This window comes from Myzus persicae, unplaced genomic scaffold (genome assembly GCF_001856785.1).
Source record: "Myzus persicae strain clone G006 unplaced genomic scaffold, MPER_G0061.0, whole genome shotgun sequence".
NCBI lineage: Eukaryota > Metazoa > Arthropoda > Insecta > Hemiptera > Aphididae > Myzus > Myzus persicae.
Window position 1 is genome coordinate 109,629 of NW_019104069.1, and position 10,057 is coordinate 119,685.

The 10,057-nt window shown below is 29.1% G+C and overlaps 1 long non-coding RNA gene across 1 annotated transcript; it reads right to left on the reverse strand.

Annotated features, from left to right (window-relative positions):
• Positions 1 to 8,535: 8,535 nt before the first annotated feature.
• On the reverse strand, positions 8,536 to 9,826 carry LOC111038314. Its single transcript, XR_002604972.1, has 3 exons — positions 9,175 to 9,826; positions 8,757 to 8,836; positions 8,536 to 8,640 (listed from the first exon to the last, which is right to left on the reverse strand). It is a non-coding gene; the product is annotated as an uncharacterized LOC111038314 (long non-coding RNA).
• Positions 9,827 to 10,057: the final 231 nt, after the last annotated feature.

A 10,057-nucleotide genomic window follows, 5' to 3' on the forward strand; every position in this document is an offset into this window, starting at 1 on the left:
AGAAAAAGAAACAAGTGTTGTAAAAAGAATGCGGTTGCCACTAGATCAATTTCTTGATGATGCATTTTTATCCAATAAATTTTTTTTTTAATTATAATTTACAATTTTTGATTAGTCTATTTAATCCGGACATTCATTATTTCGGACAACCTAGAGCCCCAATTAGTCCGAATTAATGAGGTTCTACTGTACTTCACTGTACCGTAATTAATGTGGAACGCCAAAGGACCGACAAACCAGTCTCACTATCGGACAGTGCTGTATTATTGATTCAGTTTTCTATTTTACGTACAAAGTACGCTTTAGTAGCGCTCTGCTGTACATTAGGTGTCTAAAGGGCCACTGCAATGGATGTGTTAAATTTAAATGCAATGTTATAAATTTGTTGTATACGAAAAACGGTTCTGAAAGAAGACGATCTGACTACTTTATAATAATAGTAGGTACGTTACCAAGTATATTTTATGATATTATCGTCATTAAATAATTTATTTTACAATTAGGCATTGATATTTCGGTAGGTTAAATTATTTTTGACGAAAATATAGCATTTTATAAAAAGTTACGGTTCATTTATTTATTTATTCAAACAAGTCTAATACAGTTTTAAATCGAAACATAATAAGAAAATAATTTAGAGAGATCGAAAGAAAAAGTTAAAGTGCAATAATATAAATTATACAACATTTAAACAGAGTAAGATAAACAGATACATTAAATAGCATATAATAATTAATAAAGTACCTATAAAAATAAAAGTAATTGAACATATAATATAGGGTGTATTAATAATGCATAATTCATACATAATAATTACTAATATAATTATAAAATGACTCAATTAAGTTAAATAAATCTACCTGTGTATTAGCCAACCTCACCATTCTATTCGAGGAGTATTTATTACATAATTAGCTCAATGTGATTGCGTATAAATAGTATTTTTACATCTATTTTGACAGAGTGGGACGTGGGTTACTTGGAAATGTATATAATGAAGTAATTAACTAGAACTAATGAAACCATTGTCCATTAACCACTTTATACAGGAATTTTATATCAATTATATTTCTCTTGATTGCAAGACTATTCATATTTTAAGTGTCTTTAATGATGCAAGATTTTCAAGAAAGAATTTGGAGGGTATCGGTACGTATCGTGTCAATTTTGAGCGTTCAAGATGTTACACGTGCAATATACAAGCGATACGTACCGACCCGTATCGGACTTGAACTCCGATACGTATCGAATTTTTCTTCTTGAAAATCTTGATGGCATATAGGGTGTCTGACGTCGACGCTGGATTATATTGCAATATTGTACGATATAAAGCAAAGGAAGCGATTGTGTATAGCTTCGAGGCATTGGATATGGGTATTTACCACGGTTTAAGATATACTGGTTGCACAACTCCCATATTAAATTGCTTATGATACATGGACCGTTCTATATGTTTTACGAAAAGACTCGCGTAGAACTAGATTGTAGTGAACCCTAACGGCAAACCCGAAAACTATCCTATCAGTATACTATGTTATTGTGATTTGTGATCATACTATCAGACACCGGTAAATAATAACGATTAGAGAAAACGCCTCCAAAATAAGAAAATATTACAATTATTTTAATTTTATTGTTATTGAATAATTTTAATTTGTAAATGTAGGCTAAAGGCTTATTTATCTTAAGAGTATATAATATTTTTTAGTTATTATAATCTCCAATTGTTGAATAATGCCGAAGTGTTGTGTACTTGTGTGAAAGATTGTGAATATCGCAATGAATCATTATTTAGCGTGCCTAAAAATTCAAAAAATGAATGGGAAATAGCACAAAATATGAATTTAAACCATAATTCAAAGATAAGTGCTACTCATTTTGATCCAGATTATATTATTGCAATATGGGAATCAGGTGTTGGTGCGAGTAAATATTTCGTGAGTACACGTCAACAGACAAAGATTCATTTGCTCTTAAACCACAGTTTTCTTTTAATATTTTTCAATTATTTTTAGATTTGTTTGAAAAGACCAAAGCTTAAAGCTGGTGCAATACCAGTTAAAATATTGAAAATCAATGAAGATTTAATTTTTTCAAACAGTAATGTACATTGTGTACAACATGATCATACATACTTCAAATTTGAAAATACACCGATTCTCAATCATAAGAAATTCAGCATGCTGAGGTAACTATTTATTAAATTATTGATAATTAACTAGACAAGTTATTTGTATATAATTACAGGTTGACAATGAAGTTATGACATTTCTTAAAATGATTTTTGAAAATGTATCATCAGTAAATATTCTATCTAAATGGTGTTTTGATATTCATTTGAACGGAGAAAAAAAATAATTTCTTTCTATAAATTTAGTTTATATGGTATAAATTACAGTCGATCAATTGAAAAACAATTGGTTATTTCTGAAGGTAATAATTTGTCTTTTTATGTTAATGTCATCAACACTATGATGTATTACTAAGTATATTATGATAGCAAATTGACATTGAAATATAATTTTAATTTAAATTAGATCTCAGGATGTATTATATACTTTTTTACATTACAGATTCTGATATATATTTTCATTTATATGGAGAACTATTCAATATGACTAACATTTTAATTATCTATGAATTAGAAACGGTTGAGGATCTTGAAAATATGTTAATTGCTTTTGAAAATTGGAGGTGTGCCCTGGCTTAACTAACAAAAGAGATTTTCAAAAAGTTAAATCCACATTTAGTCCAGATCAATATTTTGAAACTCATGAACGTTTTCTGCATGCACAATGCACTTAAATTGCATCTAATAAAATAAGGTATACTTCAACAGTTTGATTAAATTGTAGGATGTGGTTATAAGTTTTATGATTTTAATACATTTGTTTGTTTCTGTAAGTGGTATTTGTAATCTGTGTAAGAAACTGTATTATTCCATGAGGCAAAAACTATTAAGGTTAAAACATAATAAACCAGTTGATAGTTATTACTCTCCGAGAAAGCAAAAGCGCATTAAGATTTTACAGTTAACACAAAAAAATATTTAAAAAATAAACAATAGAGCCATAAAAAGGTTGAAAAATGCCTTAAGTGATGTGCATCTTCAGATGCAAAATGTTTCAGATAGTTCTTTAAAAGAGTTATTAGCTAATTCTGGTGTAAGTGATATCCAGGGTGAACTTATTGAAGACATTTTTGCCGCAACTAAAACAAAAAACTCCAAAGGACGGAGGTATAGTGAAAATTGGATGATGTTGTGTCTGTTGTTCCAAATAAGGTAAATCGTTTTATCTAATTTACCATTAGCATTAATTCAAAACAATATTAAATATTTATGATACCATTAATTGATTATGAATAATGTAGATCAAAAAGTGGATACAAATTTTTAAGAGAACAAAATATAATACCACTTCCATGTGTGAACACAATAAGAAAACACTTATTGGCAATAAAAATTGGATGTGGCTTTGACATTAATTTTTTCAAATTATTTATAAAGAAATTTTCTGTGAAAACAGAATATCAAAAAAAGGGTATACTTGTCTAAGATGACATTTTTTTAAGATCAAGTATAGCTGTAAATAGTAGAACCCTTACATATTCTGGTCTTGAAGATTTTGGTGATGAAGTACAAGAAGGTGGTAAAGAAGCTGATAAAGCCGATCATGGACTTGTGTTAATGTGGCAGAGCCTTGCAGAAAATTTTACCCAACCAATAGCAGTGTTTGCTTCGAAAGGGCCAGTTAAAGGTGATGTACATCTATTTGAATTTTATTTTCTTAATTTCAATATTTTATTTCCAATAGGCATTGATTTGGCAAAGCTAGTCATCAAAGCAATTATGTTACTCGAGGATGCTGCTGGTGGTCAAGTTGTTGGGTTTACAAGCGATGGGGCCAGTACCAATAGATCTATGTGGAAAGAACTAGGGATATGTTCAAGTATTGAAGGATTTAAAAATCCATTTGATAATACACGGAAAGTTTTTGTATTTGCCGATGTACCGCATTTAATGAAAACTATACGCAACCGTGTGCACACTAATAAAAAGAGTAAGTAATTACCAATAAGTAATAATTATGTATAATAACAAACAATACTTTTATTTTTTTATAGATACATCCATTGAAAGAAACCATACATAAAATGGAGTGATTTCCATGATTTATTTTTAAATGAAGCTCAATCACTTTTAAAGGTTTGTCCTAAGTTGACAAAACATCATTTCAAGCTCAATAATTTTTCTAAGATGAAGGTTAAGTATGCAACTCTTGTAAAATTATTTATATTCTTAACAATGGTCAATACTATAAAACCTTATACACAATAGTTATAAATTGTAATTTATTATGTATTATAAAATGTCGATATTAATTAACTTTATTTATAGTTATTTAGCTCTTCTGCAGCAGACTAAATCAATTAATTTGTGTTTCAGATAAAGAGTACCAACCAAAGTGGTAAAGTATTTTATTAGTAGTATTTGAGCAGTTCTATTAACATCAAACCGTTTTTAATTTAATTTTTTCCTGTAGATTATACACAAAGTTTTACTTTTAGTTTTGGTTTTGGCTATCTGTAAAGTAATATTTGTTGTTTAGAAAAATTATTTTTCTATAGACTTTAAGAGCGGCTACAACTTGGTTAAATAAGTGGGAATATAATATGAGCAATGGATTTATAAACAAAAATGAGTTCTTGACGAAGGCAACTGCAGAAGGCTTGCGAATAAGCTTAGAATCAACCATCGATTTATCAAACTATTTGTTAAGCGAGTGTAACTTTATATATGTTCTAACTGGTAAATTGAACCAAGACTGTCTTGAGGTAATAATATACATTTTATAAACTTTACATTTATTTATAAAATACCAATATTCTTTTATTATAGAAATTTTTTGGAATAATTAGGCAGGTCCTAATGATCATCCTGCCACTCCTACATTCCTACAGCTGTACAGTATATTATCAGTCTATTCATTAGTAAAGGCTCCTAAAACTGGAAATTGTTCTATTTCAACCAATTAACTGTTGTACATTTTTAAAATACCAAAATCAAATAATATAATATGGTTATAAGAAATTTAATTTTTTAATTAATTTACTTGTGTTTATAGAAAATATTCCAGTAATAACATTATCCGATTTAAAAGAAATTGTCAAAGATCCAGATAATTTCCCAGAAAGGGTGAAAAAAAGTAAAGTACTAAAAAAGAAAATTGATAACATTTGATTGTCATTATGATTGTGATGATATTTTCCTCGATCATGATTATGCTGATTCAACATCTTTTGAATGTATCGTTTATTATTTAGCTTTATTATTATTCACTTCTGTTTAATAAAATATGTTATTTATTTATTTTTTACTATTTTTTTTTTAGATATATAGCAAGACATTTAATAAAGCATTCTAAATGTGAAGTTTTAATGCAATTAAAAAAATTATAATAATATTTCTAGGAGTGAAGCAATTTTGGTAAACTTGAAATCTCGTGGGTTTTTGACAAATCCAGATCAAAATTTATTTAATATTTCAAAATTATTAGAATCATGTTTTGTTAAGTACGCAAGTTCTCAAAATGTATTTGAAGATACATTTGAAAAGTTCTTTAAAATAAATAATTTAAAATTAATATTTCCATGTCCCGACCATAAATCTCATGTTATTTATTCACTTATTATATAACTATGAGAATGCGTCAGTACACATATATAATAAATCAAGAGAATAAAAAAAATAATAGATCAAAAAAAAAGTTATCAAAATTAACCAACGATTAATGAATAAATAAATTTTAGGCCCTACCTAATACATCTTTAACAAAAATAAACTGTTTTATTCTTTAGACATATCTGTACATACTTATAATAATTATACTATACTAAATAATTTATTTTTATTTTCTAATTTACTTGTTTTATTTTTATAAACTGTCACTCTTAATGACTAGGTACATCTTGTATTTACTATTAAATGTTTGTAATCCCACTGGTGCTCTAATACTTTATATCCTTGAATCATGGCACCTAACATTGCCTACTTTTATTGTTTAATATAGTTTATAAGATTATGATTAATTATGATCTTCAGAATTCGAAGAACTGTCTTAAGTATAGGGGAAGAATATATGGCATAGACCTATTAACTTAGTTTATAGGTCAATGATATATAGTATACTAGGCAGCTAAGTATTCAATGACTACTGATATACAATAAATCGTAGAGCATAGAAAAATAATACAATAAGTTAGTAGAGTAGTAAAGAGTACAGACCACAGTTAGGGCATCACAGTGAAACAGTGTGAAGGATAGTATAAATATTTAATAATTAATAGTAATATTGTAATAATATTATTCTTTATACAATCATCAATAATTGTTGTCTTTATTGATTCAAAGATTTCTCACAAGGAGCGCTCACTAGTTCTTCATTCTTATCACATTCAATTATGAGAAGGTCCATTTCTTTGCATAAAGTTGTGCAACCAGTTTATCTTAAACCGTGGTACTTACAGAGAGAACGACCAGATAAATTAATTATATTCTAGAATAAATAGTACCAATGAAAGTACAATGTCAGGTTAGTAAAATCCTTATATGTCCTACTAATGAATCCTAGTACATGGATGACAGATTTATAAAGTTCGTCAGATAATGTTTATCGAAAGTAGGATTAGAACTAAACGTAATATCTAAATCTAGATTTTCAATCAATCATTGTGTGTATTAAATATTATAATATACTCAAAAAATGTCAAGTTGAAGTATCCACAAATAATATTTTTAAATTACACAAACCTCGTTATTCTTGGTTTTAATACAAATTCTAAATGTAAACCTTTTTGTTTGTTTAGCTTTTAGTATCAACCATTTTAGTTATTACAGCTGAACAGTTGGAACTAATAGCGTAAATATAGAACTACTGAATACAATTATTAATAAACTAGTGCTTAAATATTTAATACAAAATAATCATATTAAATGGAACAAATTTCAACTGAGTATCGTAAACAGCGAGTGAGCTAGACCTAGTATGGTAATTAAGTTTATGAGGTACAGATATAATTAGCACAATGGAATAATAATATATTTTTTGTGCAGTACGGCTGTAAGAAAAGAAATGATTTTGATCACAGGATGTGATTTGTAAACAACTCGAATGCAGTTGAACAGCGTTGGAACTTTGGAATTTTGATCAAAATCTTAAATTATTGTTACATTTTCAAAACATGGATAATAAAAAAAATATTTTCATGAAAATTAAATTAATTTTTATAGGGGTTTGAAGTTCAAATTTTCAAAACATTGAAGAACAGTAAATACTTGAAAGTTAAGAAAAATGTTAGTAAAATGTTATTCGTTGATTCAAAAAGCTTAAAAATACATACAAGTACAATTTTTTTATAAGCATTTCAAGTTAAAATGTTGACAACATTAATCGAATTGAAAATGTACAAATTATTTTGTATTTAAAAACATGTAAAATATTCAATTTATTATAATATATAAGGCTTGAAAATTTAAAACAAGGTCTCATGTAAGTAATAAATTATGTGACCAAAACATTTGTAAACGCCGTTTTTTTAAAAGTTATTTTAAGTTCAAACTTGGACGAAATTACATATTAAAACAAAGAATAAAGATTTTAGTTATTTTGTTGTAATTTAAAAATATTATTTGTGGGTACTTGAAACTTTAAGAGTATTTCATTATATTTTATACACACAATAACTTACACAATAATTTCGGCAATAAAAATCGGAAATAAAAATCGCCAGACCCAGTCTACAATATTACTTACAAACACATGCAAATTATTAAACAAATATTTTAGGAATTCAGTAATAGTGCCTACTAGTAAAATAAATTACTGTAATGACAATTATGTCATAAAATGTACATAGTAATATTTTAGGCTGTTAAGACGGTCTTCGGTAAAAATCGTTTTTCGTGAACAACGAATTCATATGATTGAATTCAAATTTAATACATCCATTAGCACAGTGAATTTCTGGACACCTAATGCACAGCGGATCGTCACTCACATTCTCAATTTTTTTTTACATTAACAACGATAGGTACAAGAATAAGACCGCAATAGGTCACTTTGCCGTTAGCCGGGCAAAGATAATAAATAAATAATAATAATGCAGGCACGGCCGCAGAGATGTATATCACTAGGTGCAAAATATTTTTAGTGTCAATATAAGTTACTTACTAGAATATTTTACTACTTCAAATTTTTTATCATCAGGTATTTTAAAATATGTTTCTGTAAAATTGCGTACATCATTCTCATTGTTTTCAAAGATATTAGCGGCGTTGTCTTTTTCTGCATCAATTAATTTGGATGAGCATGCTAACTGTAAACAAAATATTCAAAATTAATTATTTACAAAGTAAATAAATAAACTATAAAGTATAGTTAATATGAGTATAATATTTATTTATAAATATTTATATTATTAACTTAACTTTTAATTGAATAATTCAGACATTAAAATGCAATACAAAATATCAGTTACCATATTTATCTTGGGTGCCTCTACAGTATTATCTTTTATTTCAACCAATTGAGGTTCCGAGCCTTTTTCATCGTGAAAATTAGTATTGATAGATTGATTAACCTAATAGAAAATAATAAAATTTTATTTTCTCAAATTTATAATATCCATGTTTAATAATTTTAAATATATTGCTAATTAAAAAAAAAAAACTAATTTTTCTATAATTTTTGTCTTACTTCTGCAATACTATCTTTTGTTGCTACCAATTGTTGAGATTGCGGATCATCTTCATCATCTTAGTATTAAAACAGTTTATCTAATACAATATAAACAACAAAATTCAAAATATAGATAATTAGCAAAACTAAAGCTACATAACTGCTGTAATGAATTTTTAAAATTAAAAGGAATCATAATTTACATAGATTACTTAATAATTAGGTACTGGCCTACATAATGATTAATGGTTAATATAAATTGGTTATTAATAAATGGCATAAATTATAAATTAACAGAGAAGGAATTTTTTAAATTTTATTATTCATTTGAAAAATCCAAACTATGAAAATTCTCAGGTGGTGCATCACCTGCACCACCCCCCCCCCCCCCCCCCGGGCGTGCCTGCACAAATGACTGAAATAAAACATGGTATACCTGTGAAAAAGCGATGCAGGCCATCCCGTTCACTGCCGGTGGGATGATGGCTAGTTCCAACGGCTGGAGGTCCGCTCCTCGAGCCTCCCGTCGCTCGACGCCACACCACGACGGATCACTTTAAAACATTATATTTGAGAGCTCGACAAGTGACGGCACGCAAGGAAGACGACGCAGAAACTGAAGTGTGTTGTGACGGCCAATCGCGAAAAACACGTCAAACGCGCAAAAACTTACCAACGGAGGTGTCGGCCGAGTGCAACGCCGAACGCACAGAGCACATTATATTAATAAAATATTATATTCCTCTACGCTGCGACGGACAAGGCACACCAGCACAAATATTTATTATCAGTTACGATCGCGTGGAATTCGTGCGCATGCGGCTTAAGTCACGAGCGCGCCAACGGCCCATACCACTTATAACCGTGTATTATACAATGCGTCAATGCGTATGAGATATTACCACAGAATAACAGTTATTCCGTGATATTACCATTGAGTAAAAGCACTATAGTATTTACAGTCAATGATACAGCTTACTGACTTACTGTATACCATGACTAAATTTATTTAGTCATGCTGTATACCTAGTTTATTCGGGTTCCGCGAAGGCGCGAACTATTTGCGATAAAGTAGTCGTTATGATATCACGGGCAATGGCAGCGTCCCGCACACCTGCAGCGCTGGTGTCGGCGGTGGCGCGAGCGGTCAGTGGTGGAGGTGGCGGCGGCTGCAGTAGTGGAGACTGGACTACTGGAGGCGGTGAAATCATAGACCTATTAACTAACTTAATAGGTCTATGGGTGAAATTGTACACGATACGTATTTAATACCAAGCCCACCCACCGCCGCCGATAACAGTGCATCTGACACAAAATAA